The sequence below is a fragment of the Rattus norvegicus genome, chromosome 1 (genome assembly GCF_021556685.1).
Source record: "Rattus norvegicus strain SHRSP/BbbUtx chromosome 1, alternate assembly SHRSP_T2T, whole genome shotgun sequence".
Classification (NCBI taxonomy): Eukaryota; Metazoa; Chordata; class Mammalia; order Rodentia; family Muridae; genus Rattus; species Rattus norvegicus.
In genome coordinates this window covers 24,855,186-24,873,025 of record NC_141534.1, presented here as the reverse complement: position 1 = coordinate 24,873,025, position 17,840 = coordinate 24,855,186, and the positions used below count along the sequence as shown (strand labels likewise).

The 17,840-nt window shown below is 42.2% G+C and overlaps 1 pseudogene; it reads right to left on the bottom strand.

Moving 5' to 3' along the window:
* Positions 1-1,416: 1,416 nt before the first annotated feature.
* Fth1-ps4 (ferritin heavy chain 1, pseudogene 4) lies at positions 1,417-2,290 on the bottom strand (annotated as a pseudogene).
* Between the last annotated feature and the right edge of the window lie 15,550 nt (positions 2,291-17,840).

Below are 17,840 nucleotides of genomic sequence, written 5' to 3'. Positions count from 1 at the left end.
TAATCTAATGTAAATAATGCTTAATGGGTGTATCTGAAAGCTGCCACTTACATAATTTTAGATCCGGTCAAGCCGAAGAAAATCAACACTTACCATCACCAGAGCCAATTCCAGCAACCAGCACAATCCTAATACAAATGATGCTGGTGTCAGAGGCCTGAGAATATATTGACGGCCTAAACTATATGGTAAGGCCTTGTCAAAAGATAAAGCGAAGAGGAAGAGGTGGGGAAGGAGGACAAGATGGTCATGCTCTGAGGAGGATATGCTTGTAGTATAAATAAAACAGAAAGCATGAAATAAAGCCAATCAATGACTCATCCCATCCCTAGGTACTGGACTTGCTGATCTTCAGCCCTAAAAGTGCAAGTCTGATCATCAGAAGCCACCAGGTCATGGGGAGGAATATAACGCATGCTTTCACTGAGAAATGTTAACAAATAGTAAACGATATCTGGGTGTGTGTATTTAAATGTTTTTGTTGTCTTTGTGTGTTTTTCTGCATTTTAATTACATTAATTTCCTTATTCCTTTCCTCTATCTAGCCCCTCTGAAGTATCCTCTCTAACTCTTATGTTACCCCTCACATTAATAGCCTCCTTTTCTTTATTATTGTTACACACACACACACACACACACACACACACACACAGAGAGAGAGAGAGAGAGAGAGAGAGAGAGAGAGAGATGCATAAATGCATAAATAAAACCTGCTAAGTCCATTTTGTTGTTTGTCTGTATGATTTTAGGGTTGACCCCTTTGTACTAGATAGCCAATTATGAAGGGCATCCGTAAGAAACACTAATTCTCCCTCTGTAGTCATTAGGTGCCTTTAGTTCTTTGTCTAGAGGTAGAACTTTGTGAGATTTTCCCGCTTCCATGTTACCTTATCCATTGATAATTGCAATTGATCGTTTGAAAACAAACCCATAACAATTTCTATGAGAAACTGTTTCACTTCCTGGTATTCTGATCCTTATTGCACCTTTAGGGCTATCTTACCATGCTGTTCACGTTGTGATTCATAGGTGTGAGAGCTGGGTTAGACTGTCTAATTGCTTCCCTTCATTAGCTAGTTGTATAACATTTTATGGTGCTGTGGAAGCTAGACTGCATGAAGGAGGCTCCCAGGAAAGCTGTAGTTCAAATAGTTCAAGTCCTATGTCCTATGTGTGAGGTGACTTTAGCAATAGGGGTCTACATTCAACCTCTGATAACAATCAAGGGTAACAGCAATAGTTTGAATTGTTTTGAGAGTTACTTGGACTACCTTGACCAACCATTCAAAAGCAAGTTTCTTGTGCCTGGTACTGGGGTTTGTGTTAGACTGTGGTTCTTGAAAGGATTATTGTCATCCCTAGATTGTGTGTGTGCGTGCTTATATATAACTGTAGATAAGTATGAAACAATAAGACTTTTTTTTCTAGGTACCAAAATTCTTTATTTGAAGAAATGGTACAAATTAAAGAACTTAAGCAGATGTTCTGGTGCAACTTATAGAAAAGATAAAGGCAGCCTAACATGCATGCACTGCCTCAGTGACCAGCAAAGTCACGTGGCCTTGGGGACGTCAGCTTAGCTCTCATCACCGTGTCCCAAGGTGTGCTTGTCAAAGAGATATTCTGCCATGCCAGATTCAGGGGCTCCCATCTTGCATAAGTTGGTCACGTGGTCACCCAGCTCTTTAATGGATTTCACCTGCTCATTCAGGTAATGCGTCTCAATGAAGTCTCATAAGTGGGAATCATTCTTGTCAGTAGCCAGTTTGTGAAGTTCCAGTAGTGACTGAATCACACTCTTTTCCAAGTGCAGTGCACACTCCATAGCATTCAACCCGCTCTCCCAGTCATCACGGTCAGGTTTCTTTACATCCTGCAAGAAGATTCGTCCACTTCGTTGGTTCTGCAGCTTCATCAGTTTCTCAGCATGTTCTCTCTCCTCATGAGATTGATGGAGAAAGTGTTTGGCAAAGTTCTTCAGAGCCACATCATCCCGGTCAAAATAACAAGACATAGACAGATAGACGTAGGAGGCATACAACTCCAGGTTGATCGGGCGGTTGATGGCAGCCTCCGAGTCCTGGTGGTAGTTCTGGCGCACTTGCGAGGGAGAGGCGGTGGTCATGATGGTGGCTGGGAGAGGCACAGAAGCGATGCGACGTGGCAGAGCGACGAAGTTGCAAAGGGCTCAGGCTCAAAGCGGCCAGCGAGGGTCGGAGGGGTCGAGCACCAGGCTCCGTTCAAGCACTGTTGAAGCAGGAAACCACGGCGACTCTGGGCGAGAACGTCTATAATAAGACTTCTTGAGGCTTTATCCAACATCTTTATTATTTGTCCCTCCTCCTATCTCACCCTATGTATTTTTATATGACCATGAAGAGACACTGTGACCAAGCCAGTTTATTTTCCAAAAACACTTAATTGAGAGCTTGCTTATCATTTCAAAAGATGAGTCTAGGACTTTGGGCTTAAGGAAAGGCCAAATATCATGGTGGCAAGAATGTGTAAGGTAGAGATGGCTCACTTTCTCACATGCTTCAAAGCCATGGCTCCTCCAGTGACTTATTTCCTCTAGTCATGCCTAACCTCCCAGACTTTCCACCTTCTACCAAAATAGTGCCACCATTTCTTAGACCTTCCATAGACAAATGAGCCTATGGGCAACAATTCATATTCAAAGCATAACACCTTCCTCTACCCTTCTGTTCTATCTGGGCATGAGCAGAGATCTTTATCTTGTCTACTGATTCAAATGCTGATCTCTGCCATAAGAGAGGGGGGAGGGGAGAAAGGAAAAGTATCAGTTCAGGCTCCCCAAGACCAAGTTCTCAGCACAGAGATTTATTTGCCCCAGGGGGACAGGGGGAAGAAATAAGAGACAAAGACAGGAGATAGAGGACATGTAGACAGGGAAGGGAGCAAGACAAAGGGGGAAGTGGAATTTTGACAAGGTTCTACCTTAGCATGAGGAGTGTTCTGAAAAAGGGGGAAATGGGAAAGGTGCGGATTCAGTAATGACTTGGAGTCAGTAGTAGATGAAAGCTGTTCAGGTACTCTCTTTGTTCCCTGATGGTCTTTTATTCTTTATACTTCAGCTGAGTTCCATGATAATCTTGAATAATAATAGTCAGAGAGAGCCTGAACACAGTCTTTTATTTACTAATGCTACGTCATCCAGGCTTTGATCATTAGTAGTAATTATAAAAAATTCTTGGGCAGGAGAGATAGCTCAGCAGTTAAGAGCACGGACTGCTCTTCCAGAGGTCCTGAGTTCAATTCCCAGCAACCACATGGTAGCTGACAAATATTTGCACTGGGTTTTGATGCCCTCTTCTGGTGTGTCTCAAGGCAGCTACAGTGTAGTCATATACATAAAGTAAATAAATAAATCTTTAAAAAAATTCTTAAACTTGTATACTCTATGAGTCCCAGAGCAATAATCCCAGCCCCTGTATCTTTAGAGCAAAAGCAAGCACAAAGCAAAAGAACATTGCCTTATAGGCTTATATGGTCTGTTCTTTACAGGTAGCTGGCCAGAGCTCTTTAGTTTTCTAGGACAGCAGTCTTTAATAACTACTTCCACCTAAGAATTAAAAAAAACAATAACAAGCTACTACAACTGAAATGATTCCTTACAAAGTTTTTTTAAAAAATGTATGAAAGTAAAACAGTAAAACAGTTAGCTCTCTCTAATATATTTCCAGGCATTTTTATCTTCAATTCTTCAATTAGCTTGAAAAATATACCACTAACTTTTATATGCTTTTACATCATCTTTTAAATCTCTAATCTTCATTTCCTTCTTCTAGCAATTCCATAGCCTCATGTACTCTCCTTTTAATACTATTTATTCCTAAATCATATATAAATTCCTCTTTTTCTATTCATACCCTTTCCTCTTGAAATCACTCTCTCTCTCTCTCTATCCTTTTTTTTTCCATCTTTATTAATTGAGTATTTCTTATTTACATTTCGATTGTTATTCCCCTTCCCGGTTTCTGGGCCAACATTCCCCTAACCCCTTCCCCTCCACTTCTGTATGGGTATTCCCCTCCCCACCCTCCCCCCCATTCCCACCCTCCCCACAACAATCCCGTTCACTGGGGGTTCAGTCTTGGCAGGACCCAGGGCTTCCCCTTCCACTGGTGATCTTACTAGGATATTCATTGCTACCTATGAGATTGAAGCCCAGGGTCAGCCCATGTATAGTCTCTGGGTAGTGGCTTAGTCACTGGAAGCTCTGGTTGGTTGGCATTGTTATTCATATGGGGTCTCAAACCCCTTCAAGCTCTTTCAGTCCTTTCTAAGATTCCTTCAACTTCGGTCCCGTTCTCAGTTCAGTGGTTTGCTGCTGGCATTCGCCTCTGTATTTGCTGTATTCTGGCTGTGTCTCTCAGGAGAGATCTACATCTGACTCCTGTCAGCCTGTACTTCTTTGCTTCATCCATCTTATCTAATTGGGTGGCTGTATATGTATGAGCCACATGTGGGGCAGGCTCTGAATGGGTGTTCCTTCTGCCTCTGTTCTAAACTTTGCCTCCCTATTCCCTCCCGAGGGTATTCTTGTTCCCCTTTTAAAGAAGGAGTGAAGCATTCACATTTTCGTCATCCTTCTTGAGTTTCATGTGTTCTGTGCATCTAGGGTAATTCAAGCATTTGGGCTAATATCCACTTATCAATGAGTGCATACCATGTGTGTTTTTCTGTGATTGGGTTACCTCACTCAGGATGATATTTTCCAGTTCCAAGCATTTGCCTACGAATTTCATAAAGTCATTGTTTTTGATAGCTGAGTAATATTCCATTGTGTAGATGTACCACATTTTCTGTATCCATTCCTCTGTTGAAGGGCATCTGGGTTCTTTCCAGCTTCTGGCTATTATAAATAAGGCTGCTATGAACATAGTAGAACACGTGTCTTTGTTATATGTTGGGGCATCTTTTGGGTATATGCCCAAGAGAGGTATAGCTGGGTCCTCAGGTAGATCAATGTCCAATTTTCTGAGGAACCTCCAGACTGATTTCCAGAATGGTTGTACCAGTCTGCAATCCCACCAACAATGGAGGAATGTTCCTCTTTCTCCACATCCTCGCCAGCATTTGCTGTCACCTGAGTTTTTGATCTTAGCCATTCTCACTGGTGTGAGGTGAAATCTCAGGGTTGTTTTGATTTGCATTTCCCTTATGACTAAAGATGTTGAACATTTCTTTAGGTGTTTGTCAGCCATTCCATACTCCTCAGCTGTGAATTCATTGTTTAGCTCTGAACCCCATCTTTTTTTATTAACTTGAGTATTTCTTATTTACATTTCGACTGTTATTCCCTTTCCCAGTTTCCGGGCAAACATCCCCCTAATGCCTCCCCCTCCTCTTCCTTATGGGTGTTCCCCTCCCCATCCCCCCCATTGCTGCCCTCCCCCCAACAATCACGTTCACTGGGGTTTCAGTCTTAGCAGGACCAAGGGCTTCCCCTTCCACTGGTGATCTTACTAGGATATTCATTGCTACCTATGAGGTCAGAGTCCAGGGTCAGTCCATGTATAGTCTTTAGGTAGTGGCTTAGTCCCTGGAAGCTCTAGTTGCTTGGCCTTGTTGTTCATAAGGGGTCTCGAGCCCCTTCAAGCTCTTCCAGTTCTTTCTCTGATTCCTTCAACGGGGGTCCTATTCTCAGTTCAGTGGTTTGCTGCTGGCATTCGCCTCTGTATTTGCTGTATTCTGGCTGTGTCTCTCAGGAGAGATCTACATCGGCTCCTGTCGGCCTGCACTTCTTTGCTTCATCTATCTTATCTAGTTTGGTGGCTGTATATGTATGGGTCACATGTGGGGCAGGCTCTGAATGGGTGTTCCTTCTGTCTCTGTTTTAATATTTGCTTCTCTATTCCCTGCCAAGGGTATTCTTGTTCCCCCTTTTAAAGAAGGAGTGAAGCATTCACATTTTGATCATCCGTCTTGAGTTTCATGTGTTCTATGCATCTAGGGTAATTCAAGCATTTGGGCTAATATCCACTTATCAATGAGTGCATACCATATGTGTTTTTCTGTGATTGGGTTACCTCACTCAGGATGATATTTTCCAGTTCCATCCATTTGTCTATGAATTTCATAAGGGCATTGTTTTTGATAGCTGAGTAATATTCCATTGTGTAGATGTACCACATTTTCTGTATCCATTCCTCTGTTGAAGGGCATCTGGGTTCTTTCCAGCTTCTGGCTATTATAAATAAGGCTGCTATGAACATAGTGAAGCAGGTGTCTTTTTTATATGTTGGGGCACCTTGTGGGTATATGCCCAAGAGAGGTATAGCTGGGTCCTCAGGTAGTTCAATGTCCAATTTTCTGAGGAACCTCCAGACTGTTTTCCAGAATGGTTTTACCAGTCTGCAATCCCACCAACAATGGAGGAGTTGAACCCCATCTTTTAATAGGGTCATCTTTTAATAAGGTCATTTGTCTCCCTGCAGTTTCACTTGGGGTTCTTTGTATATTTTGGATATATCAGTTCTTTGTATATTTTGGATATATCAGTTCCAAATCCTATCTCTTCTATCTTATCAGTTGTAGGATTGGTAAAGATCTTTTCCCAATCTATTGGTTGCCATTTTGTCCTAACCACAGTGTCCTTTGCCTTACAGAAGCTTTGCAGTTTTATGAGGTCCCATTTGTTGATTCTTGATCTTAGAGCATAAGCCATTGGTGTTTTGTTCAGGAAATTTTCTCCGGTGACCATGTGATAGAGATGCTTCCCCACTTTTTCTTCTATTAGTTTGAGTGTATCTGGTTTGATGTGGAGGTCCTTGATCCACTTGGACTTAAGCTTTGTACAGGGTGATAAGCATGGATCAATCTGCATTCTTCTACATGCTGACCCCCAGTTGAACCAGCACCATTTGCTGAAAATGCTATCTTTTTTCCATTGGATGGTTTTGGCCCCTTTCTCAAAAATCAAGTGACCATAGGTGTGTGGGTTCATTTCTGGGTCTTGAATTCTATTCCACTGGTCTGTCTGTCTCTGTACCAATACCATGCAGTTTTTATCACTATTGCTCTGTAATACTGCTTGAGTTCAGGGATAGTGATTCCCCCTGAAGTCCTTTTATTGTTGAGAATAGTTTTAGCTATCCTGGGTTTTTTGTTATTCCAGATGAATTTCCAAATTGTTCTGTCTAACTCTATGAAGAATTGGATTGGTATTTTGATGGGGATTGCATTGAATCTGTAGATCGCTTTTGGTAAAATGGCCATTTTTACTATGTTAATCCTGCCAATCCATGAGCATGGGAGATCTTTCCATCTTCTGCGGTCTTCTTCAATTTCTTTCTTTGGAGGCTTGAAGTTCTTATCATACAGATCTTTAACTTGCTTGGTTATAGTCACACCGAGGTATTTTATATTATTTGGTACTATTATGAAGGGTGTCATTTCCCTAATGTCTTTATCAGCTTGTTTCTCTTTTGTGTAGAGGAAGGCTACTGATTTATTTGAGTTAATTTTATACCCAGGCACTTTGCTGAAGGTGTTTATCAGGTTTAGTAGTTCTCTGGTGGAACTTTTGGGATCACTTAAATATACTATCATATCATCTGAAAATAGTGGTCTTTTGACTTGTTCTTTTCCAATCAGTATCCCTTTCATCTCCTTTTGTTGTCTGATTGTTCTGGCTAGAATTTCAAGTACTATATTCAATAAGTAGGGAGAGAGTGGGCAGCCTTGTCTAGTCCCTGATTTTAGTGGGATTGCTGCAAGTTTCTCTCCATTTATTTAATGTTAACTACTGGTTTGCTGTATATGGCTTTTACTATGTTTAGGTATGGGCCTTGAATTCCTATTCTTCATGACTTTTATCATGAAGGGGTGTTGAATTTTGTCAAATACATTCTCAGCATCTAATGAAATGATCATGTGGTTTTGTTTTTTCAGTTTGTTTATATAATGGATTATGTTGATGGTTTTCTGTATATTAAACCATCCCTGCATCCCTGGGATGAAGCCTACTTGATCATGATGGATCATTATTTTGATGTGTTCTTGGATTCGATTTGCAAGAATTTTATTGAGTATTTTTGCGTCAATATTCATAAGGGAAAATGGTCTGAAGTTCTCTTTCTTTGTTGGGTCTCTGTGTGGTTTAGGTATAAGAGTAATTGTGGCTTCATAGAAAGAATTCGGTAGTGCTCCATCTGTTTCAATTTTGTGGAATAGTTTGGATAATATTGGAATGAGGTCGTCTATGAAGGTCTGATAGAATTCTGCACTGAACCCATCTGGACCTGGGCTGCTTTTGGTTGGGAGACTTTTAATGACTGCTTATATTTCTTTAGGAGTTATGGGGTTGTTTAAACGGTTTATCTGTTCCTGATTTAACTTTGGTACCTGGTATCTGTCTAGGAAATTGTCCATTTCCTGTAGATTTTCAAGTTTTGTTGAATATAGGCTTTTGTAGTAGGATCTGATGATTTTTTGAATTTCCTCTGATTCTGTAGTTATGACTCCCTTTCATTTCTGATTTTGTTAATTTGGACACACTCTCTGTGTCCTCTGGTTAGTCTGGCTAAGGGTTTATCTAGCTTGTTGATTTTCTCAAAGAACCAACTTTTGGTTCTGTTGATTCTTTCTATGGTCCTTTTTGTTTCTACTTGGTTGATTTCAGCTCTGAGTTTGATTATTTCCTGCCTTCTACTCCTCCTGGATGTATTTGCTTCTTTTTGTTCTAGAGCTTTTAGGTGTGCTGTCAGGTTGTTCTCTCCTGTTTCTTTCTGCAGGCACGCAGAGCTATGAGTTTTCCTCTTATCCCACCTTTCATTGTGTCCCATAAGTTTGGGTATGTTGTACCTTCATTTTCATTAAATTCTAAGAAGTCTTTAATTTCTTTCTTTATTTCTTCCTTGACCAGGTTATCATTGAGTAGAGCATTGTTCAACTTCCATGTATATGTGGGCGTTCTTTCCTTATTGTTATTGAAGACCAGCTTTAGCCCGTGGTGGTCTGATGGGATTATTTCTATCTTTCTGTGTCTGTTGAGGCCTGTTTTATGACCAATTATATGGTCAGTTTTGGAAAAAGTACCATGACGTGTTGAGAAGAAGGTATATCATTTTGCTTTAGGAAAAAGTTCTATAAATACCTGTTAAGTCCATTTGGTTCATGACTTCTCTTAGTCTGTATATGTCTCTGTTTAATTTCTGTTTCCACGATCTGTCCGTTGATGAGAGTGGGGTGTTGAAATCTCCTACTATTATTGTGTGAGGTGAAATGTGTGCTTTGAGCTTTAGTAAGGTTTCTTTTATGTATGTAGGTGCCCTTCTATTTGGAGCATAGACATTTAGGACTGAGAGTTCATTTTGGTGGATTTTTCCTTTGATGAATATGAAGTGTCCTTCCTTATCTTTTTTGATGATGTTTAGTTGAAAATCGATTTTATTCGATATTAGAATGGCTACTCCAAGTTGCTTCTTCAGACCATTTGCTTGGAAAGTTGTTTTCCAGCCTTTCACTCAGAGGTAGTGTCTGTCTTTGTCTCTGAGGTGTGTTTCCTGGAGGCAGCAGAATGCAGGGTCCTCGTTGCGTATCCAGTTTGTTAATCTATGTCTTTTTATTGGGGAGTTGAGACCATTGATGTTGAGAAATATTAAGGAATAGTGATTACTGCTTCCTCTTATATTCACATTTGGATGTGAGATTATGTTTGTGTGCTTTTCTTCTCTTTTTTTCTTGCCAAGACGATTAGTTTCTTGCTTTTTCTAGGGTATAGCTTGCCTCCCTATGTTGGGCTTTACCATTTATTATCCTTCATAGCGCTGGATTTGTAAAATATATTGTGTAAATTTGGTTTTGTCATAGAATATCTTGGTTTCTCCATCTATGTTAATTGAGAGTTTTGCTGGATACAGTACCCTGGGCTGGCATTTGTGTTCTCTTAGGGTCTGTATGACATTTGTCCAGGATCTTCTGGCTTTTACAGTCTCTGGTGAGAAATCTGGTGTAATTCTGATAGGTCTGCCTTTATATGTTACTTGACCTTTTTCCCTTACTGCTTTTAATATTCTTTCTTTGTTCTGTGCATTTGTTGTTTTGACTATTATGTGACAGGGGAGTTTCTTTTCTGGTCCAATCTATTTGGAGTTCTGTAGGCTTCTTGTATGTTTGTGGGCATCTCTTTCTTTAGGTTAGGGAAATTTTCTTCTATGATTTTGTTGAAGATATTTACTGGTCCTTTGAGCTGGGAGTCTTCACTCTCTTCTATACCTATTTTCCTTAGGTTTGATCTTCTCATTGAGTCCTGCATTTCCTGTATATTTTGGACCTGTAGCTTTTTCCAATTTACATTATCTTTGACCACTGTGTCGATGATTTCTATGGAATCTTCTGCTCCTGAGATTCTCTCTTCTATCTCTTGTTCTGTTGGTGATGCTTGTATCTGCAGCTCCTTGTCTCTTCTTTTGGTTTTCTATGTCCATGGTTGTTACCCTTTGTGCTTTCTTTATTGCTTCTATTTCCATTTTTAATTCCTTCACCTGTTTGATTGTGTTTTCCTGGAATTCTTTCAGGGATTTTTGTGATTCCTCTCTAAAGGCTTCTACTTGTTTATTTATGTTTTCCTCCATTTCTCTAAGGGAGTTCTTCATGTCTTTCTTGAAGTCCTCTAGCATAATGATCAAATGTGATTTTAAATCTAGATCTTGCTTTTCTGGTGTGTTTGGATATTCAGTCTTTGCTTTGGTGGGAGAATTGGGCTCTGATGATGCCATGTAGTCTTGGTTTCTGTTGCTTGGTTTCCTGTGCTTGCCACTTGCCATCAGGTTGTCTCTGGTGTTATCTTGTTCTGCTATTTCTGACAGTGGCTAGACCGTCCTATAGGCCTGTGTGTCAGAAGTGCTGTAGACCTGTTTTCTGTTTTCTTTCAGCCAGTTATGGGAGCAGAGTGTTCTGCTTTCGGGCATGTAGTCTTTCCAGTCTACTGGTCTTCAGGTGTTCCTGTGGGCCTGTGTCATGAGTCCACCAGGCAGGTTGCTTGGAACAGAAAAGTTGGTCTTACCTGTGGTCCCATGGCTCAAGTTGCTCGTGGGGGGCTGCTGTTAAGCTCTCTGTGAGGGCGGCAACCAGGGGGGCCTGCGCCGCCTTTTCCCGGGGCCCCAGTGTACCGGGGTCCCAGATGGCATTAGGTGTTTTCCTCTGGGGTCAGAGATGTGGGCAGAGTGTAGTCTCTTCTGACTTCCCAGGCATGTCTGCCCCTCTGAAAGTTTAGCTCTCCCTCCCATGGGATTTGGGTGCAGAGAACTGTTAATCAGCTCCCTTCAGGTCCGGGTGGTGTCTCTACTCTCTTTATCCTTGATATCTCTAAATTCATCCTGGCTAATCAATGCAGCAGTCATTGGACCAGAGGATACATGTACTTCCTCATGATTCTAAATTCAAGGCCAATTCTGGCAATGAACCATTTCCAATAAAGGACCATGTAAGCTTTATATGGCTTTTATAATTATATTGTCTAGATCCTTTCCCATGACCCTAAAGTTCAAATGGAGAGCCTGTTCCATATAGATTTGAATCATTCACTGAGAACATATATTTCAAACACATTTGAAAATGCAATTCATTGTAATGTAAAAATGACTTAGGCCTGATGTTTGAAGTAAACTTGCCTTTAAATTTTGCATTTAAGGGATTGCTCTAGATTGCAAGACTATAGTGATAAGCCCTAAGGTGTAAGTCAGAGGCCAGAGACTTAATTTCTTATCAGAAACATCCTCTTTTTGTCATGAGAATGGGAGACCAGAATATGTTATCTTCTGACTACACTATGCCACCAAAAATATAATAAACACCTGTGCCTTGACTAATTTAGGGATGGGATTAAGTGCTTTATTTATTGTTCTATGCCAGAGCAAACGCATATGTCCTTATCATCTTGCTCTCCTCTCTGCTTCCACAGCAGGAGTGGAATTAGTTCTGTCCTTCTCCCTTCTGAGCCTGGGCCTGACCTCAGATTGCTATTGTATGCAGAGCTCCAAGCAGACATAACTACTAGAAAAGAATTGGCATGCCTGGGACGGGGCCTTTCCAGGCTCCAGCTGCGCCCAGTGTTAGGGGCTGTTCCCTCAGCCCTCAAAAACTGCCTGCAGGAAGTTGGTCTGCCAGGAGCACTCTCCTTCTCAAGCCCACAGCTCACAGGTGGGACCCCACTTCCTCCCCATGGACTGTCCAAGGGGAGACCCACCGGAATTGCACAGAGCTCAGGAGCCACAGGGCAGTCTGGGGTGGGTCCCTTCTGGTCTCCATCTGTAACCACAGCCAGGACTGTTCCCCAGCCCTAAGAAACAAAAACTGCCTGCAGAGAACTGATCTGCCAGGAGCACTCTCCCTCCTAAGCCATCAGCCCACAGGTGGGACCCCATTATCCCCTTTGACTGTCCAAGGAAAGATACCCTGGGAGCACACAGCAGGGCATGGGAGCTACAGTGAGGGCTAGGGCTGTACCCTTCTGGTCTCTATCTGTGCCCAGAGCGGGGGATACCCACACCAACAGGGCACTGAGAAATGAGCATAAGCCTGGGAGATTAAAAAGCACACATATGCAAGTCATTCATATCATAAGAATGCCAAATCTGTAGCTTTATTCACCGAATATATATCCCAAGTTCACCAGGTGGAAAATTCCAGGAAGCACAGTGGGAAAACCTAGCTTAAGGCTTCAGAAACAAAAGACCAAACAGGTGTCCCAAATTTACTGGGGAGAAATCCAGGAAGACCAGTCTAAGTCCCAGGAACAAAGACTAAGAACAAAAGACAGGGATGAATGGACCATCACCCAGGTGTATGCCCACGTGTGTCACTACCAGGACAGGACATTCCTTTGTTAGGAACAAAAAGGCTTCTACGTGCATCAGCAGGGCTCAGCAGGTGTCAAATACTGCAGGGGACCCAGGAGGGTCTGACAGGGGCTGTCCCACAGCTCTCAGACCCAAAACCTGCCATAAGAGAGCTGGAGAGACAAGCTCCAGTCAGAGACAGCAAGACCAACTAACATCAGAGATAACCAGATGTCAAGAGGCAAGCTCAAGAGCATGAGCAACAGAAACCAAGACTACTTGGCATCATCAGAACCCAGGCCTCCCACAGCAAATACTGGATATCCCAACACAACAGAAAAAGCAAGATTTGGATGTAAAGTAACATCTCATCATGATGAAAGAGGACTTTAGGGACATAAATGAAAGGAAAATTATACAGATTTAAGGTTTAAAATTATGAAGTTAAAAGAGTATGTTTCAAAATTCACAACCTCAGGACTAAACACTGTGAAAAGCAAGTCCAGGCAGCCCCGCCCTGCCGCTAGAACTAACAGATCATAAAAGGAAGGGAATGCAGAACAGACCAGGAGTACCGGATCTGACTCACAGGCCACCTGGCAGGAAGAGATAAGCCATCAGCCCCCGACATCCAGGACGCCCCAAACCTGCCAATGTGTGTAGCTATACCTTATTACCTCATCATGTGAAATAGCCAGTCATATGTGAACATGTCTATGTGCCTCGTTTGAATCCACCAATCCCCGTAACTATGCATCTGCTTCTGTACGCCCACTTCTGCTTCCCCAATCCCTATAAAAGCCCCAGGCTGGAGCTGCTGGGCGCGCAAGTCCTCCGAAGAGACTGTGTGCCCGCAGGTACCTGTGTTTTCCAATAAACCCTCTTGCTGATTGCATTCGAGTGGACTCGGCTCGGTCATTGGGCGATTGGGACTCCTCCTGAGGGAAAGGTCCTCTCCGGGGGTCTTTCATTATGGGGGCTCGTCTGGGATTTGGAGACCCTCTGCCCAGAGATCACCGACCACCCACCGGGAGGTAAGCCAGCCAGCGTTTGTCTTGTCTGTTGTGTCTTGTCCTGTGAACGATCGATCAATAGGCTCAGATCTGGGGATTATCTGGGCGGGCCAGAGAAGGAGCTGACAAGCTCGGACTTCTCCCCCGCAGCCCTGGAAGACGTTCCAAGGGTGGTTGGAGGAGAGGGAGATCCGGATCCATGGCACCTCCGTCTATTTTCGGAGGGATCCGCACCCTTGATGACTCCGTCTGAATTTTATTGAAGTAGAGGATCCGAGACCCTCGCTGACTCCGTCTGAATTTTTGGTTTCAGTTTGGTACCGAAGCCACGTCTGTTTGTTACTTGTTTGACTGTTGGAATTGTTTGTCTTCTTTGTGACCTGACTGTGGTTTTCTGGAACTGTTGGTGTCTGTTAGTGTCTTTTTGACTTTTGTTTCGTGTTTGAATTTGGACTGACGACTGTGTTTAAAATCTTGGACCAATGACTGTATTTGAAATCATGAAACTGTTTGCTTTGTTTGTCGAAGAGTTTTACTTGGTCCCCTTAACGCTTAGTGAGTAAGAAACGTAATTTTGTGGACCCCGCTCTAGTGGCGGTGTGTTGGTTGATAGCCAAAGTTAATTTTTTTTTTTAATGTGGACACGTTTGTCTGTTTATTTTTATTCTTTGCGCAGATTATAATTTAGTGTTGATATATGGGCTGTTATCAAAAGAGAAAAAAGAAATCACAGGTTTTAGGTGTGTTGAGGTGGGGGAGCATGGAGAGGTGTGGCCTAGGCTCTTGATAGCTTAACTGGCTTGACTGCAGATTTCCTCTTGATTGAACAAAGGGAGCCAGGGAACCCTCCATCTGGATGCTGTGATTCTGGTGTCCTGGACGCAGAAAAACACGTTTCTGAAGCTGAAGAAGATCCCAATATATAGAATTCAGAAGGTGTCCTTCCAGGGCTGGGGTAGTACAGGACCCACCCTGAGTTCATATATTCCTTTTTTTTCTGTATATATATATATTTATATTTATATAAAAAGACCAATAATAGCAGTGTGTTATGCATCAACAGCAGCAACAGCTTTTCCAGGTTCTGCAGTCATCTGAACAAAACTGTAGAGACATCCAGCACACTCCATTAAAAAAAATAAATAAATAAAAAAACAAAACCCGAGAAAACAGCACAGTTCTGTTACTCTTGTGGTACCTGGCACCATTTTTTTTTAAATTAGCTTCTCAATCATCATCTGGAAAGAAAACATTCTGAGCAACATCATTAAAAACAGCTCTGATAAAGCACGGTCACTACTACGTATCATAAAGCAGGTACAAGCTATTTTACATCCACAGAGGTATGATACAGTACTGTCGTACATCTATAATACTAGAGGATACAATTTAAAAGGCATTATTTGAGACTTGATTCTACTTTTCCAGCAGAGGGCCCAAAGGATGGTGTGACACAGCTTTGTAAAGAAACATACTCTACACAGGATTTCCTTTCACTAGTGGCACAGTTCTAAGGATTCATTCTCTCCATGAATGTCAGCTAAAACCGTTATTAAAAAAATGAAATATCCCTAGAACAAAACCATATAACCACCGGATTCACATGAAGATGACCTAGTGGAGACAAGCTGGACCTCACCTTACCAACAAGCTATCAAATCTGTTATGTTTAAACAGTGAGACCTCCAAGGAAGGAGATGCCAAGTAGTGCTTCAAAGCTTCGGACCACAATCAAACACAGCATCCTTTTCAACAGAAGCAGAAGCTCATCTGAATATGCTCAAGGATGCTGACATCAACATTTAATCATCTCCTCACTCATCCAGGAAGAGGGGGAGATCAGTTACTACTGTACTTTATTGTGTTCAACCAAATCACCATGTTACAAAAATAGCAAGCTGCCATAATGAAAAATAAGGCTCCTCTATCCAGCACCAGATAGCATCATTTTACTTTCAAGCCTAGAAATTGCACACTTGTATATAAACCAATCGAAGATGAGGATTGAGAGTTCATCTTGGTGGATTTTTCCTTTGATGGATATGAAGTGTCCTTCCTTATCTTTTTTGATGACTTTTAGTTGGAAATTGATTTTATTTGATATTAGAATGGCTACTCCAGCTTGCTTCTTCTGACCATTTGCTTGGAAAGTTGTTTTCCAGCCTTTCACTCTGAGGTAGTGTCTGTCTTTGTCTCTGAGGTGTGTTTCCTGTAGGCAGCAGAATGCAGGGTCCTCATTGCGTATCCAGTTTGTTAATCTATGTCTTTTTATTGGGAGTTGAGGCCATTGATGTTGAGAGATATTAAGGAATAGTGATTATTGCTTCCTGTTATATTCATATTTGGATGTGAGGTTATGTTTGTGTGCTTTCATTCTCTTTGTTTTGTTGCCAAGACGATTAGTTTCTTGCTTCTTCTAGGGTATAGCTTGCCTCCTTATGTTGGGCTTTACCCTTTATTATCCTTTGTAGTGCTGGATTTGTAGAAAGATATTGTGTAAATTTGGTTTTGTCATGGAATATCTTGGTTTCTCCATCTATGTTAATTGAGAGTTTTGCAGGATACAGTAACCTGGGCTGGCATTTGTGTTCGCTTAGGGTCTGTATGACATCTGTCCAGGATCTTCTGGCCTTCATAGTTTCTGGCGAAAAGTCTGGTGTGATTCTGATAGGTCTGCCTTTATATGTTACTTGACCTTTTTCCCTTACTGCTTTTAATATTCTTTCTTTATTTTGTGCATTTGGTGTTTTGACAATTATGTGACGGGAGGTGTTTCTTTTCTGGTCCAATCTATTTGGAGTTCTGTAGGCTTCTTGTATGCCTATGGGTATCTCTTTTTTTAGGTTAGGGAAGTTTTCTTCTATGATTTTGTTGAAGATATTTACTGGTCCTTTGAGCTGGGAGTCTTCACTCTCTTCTATACCTATTATCCTTAGGTTTGATCTTCTCATTGAGTCCTGGATTTCCTGTATGTTTTGGACCAGTAGCTTTTTCCGCTTTACATTATCTTTGACAGTTGAGTCAATGATTTCTATGGAATCTTCTGCTCCCGAGATTCTCTCTTCCATCTCTTGTATTCTGTTGGTGAAGCTTGTATCTACAGCTCCTTGTCTTTTCTTTTGATTTTCTATGTCCAGGGTTGTTTCCATGTGTTCTTTCTTGATTGCTTCTATTTCCATTTTTAATTCCTTCAACTGTTTGATTGTGTTTTCCTGGAATTCTTTCAGGGATTTTTGCGATTCCTCTCTGTAGGCTTCTACTTCTTCTCTAAGGGAGTTCTTCATGTCTTTCTTGAAGTCCTCCAGCATCATGATCAAATATGATTTTGAAACTAGACCTTGCTTTTCTGGTGTGTTTGGATATTCCGTGTTTGCTTTGGTGGGAGAATTGGGCTCCGATGATGCCATGTAGTCTTGGTTTCTGTTGCTTGGGTTCCTGCGCTTGCCTCTCGCCATCAGATTATCTCTAGTGTTACTTTGTTCTGCTATTTCTGACCGTGGCTAGACTGTCCTATAAGCCTGTGTGTCAGGAGTGCTGTAGACCTGTTTTCCTGTTTTCTTTCAGCCAGTTATGGGGACAGAGTGTTCTGCTTTTGGGCGTGTAGTTTTTCCTCTCTACAGGTCTTCAGCTGTTCCTGTGGGCCTGTGTCTTGAGTTCACCAGGCAGGTTTCCTGCAGGGGAAAAGTTGGTCCCACCTGTGGTTCCAAGGCTCAAGTTTGCTCGTGGGGTACTGCCCAAGTCCTCTCCGCTGTGGCAGCAACCGGGAAGATCTGCGCCACTCTTTCCGGGAGCCTCCGCACACCAGGGCTCCAGATGACGCCTGGTGTTCTCCTCTGGCATCTGGACGTGCACAGAGTGCAGCCTCCCCTGGTCTCTCAGGCGTGTCTGCCTCTCTGAAGGTTCAGCTCTCCCTCCCACGGGATCTGGGTGCAGAAACTGTTTATCCGGTCTGTTTCCTTCAGGTTCCGGCGGTGTCTCAGGCGCAGGGGTCCTGCTGCTCCTGGGGCCTCCCCTACGGGAA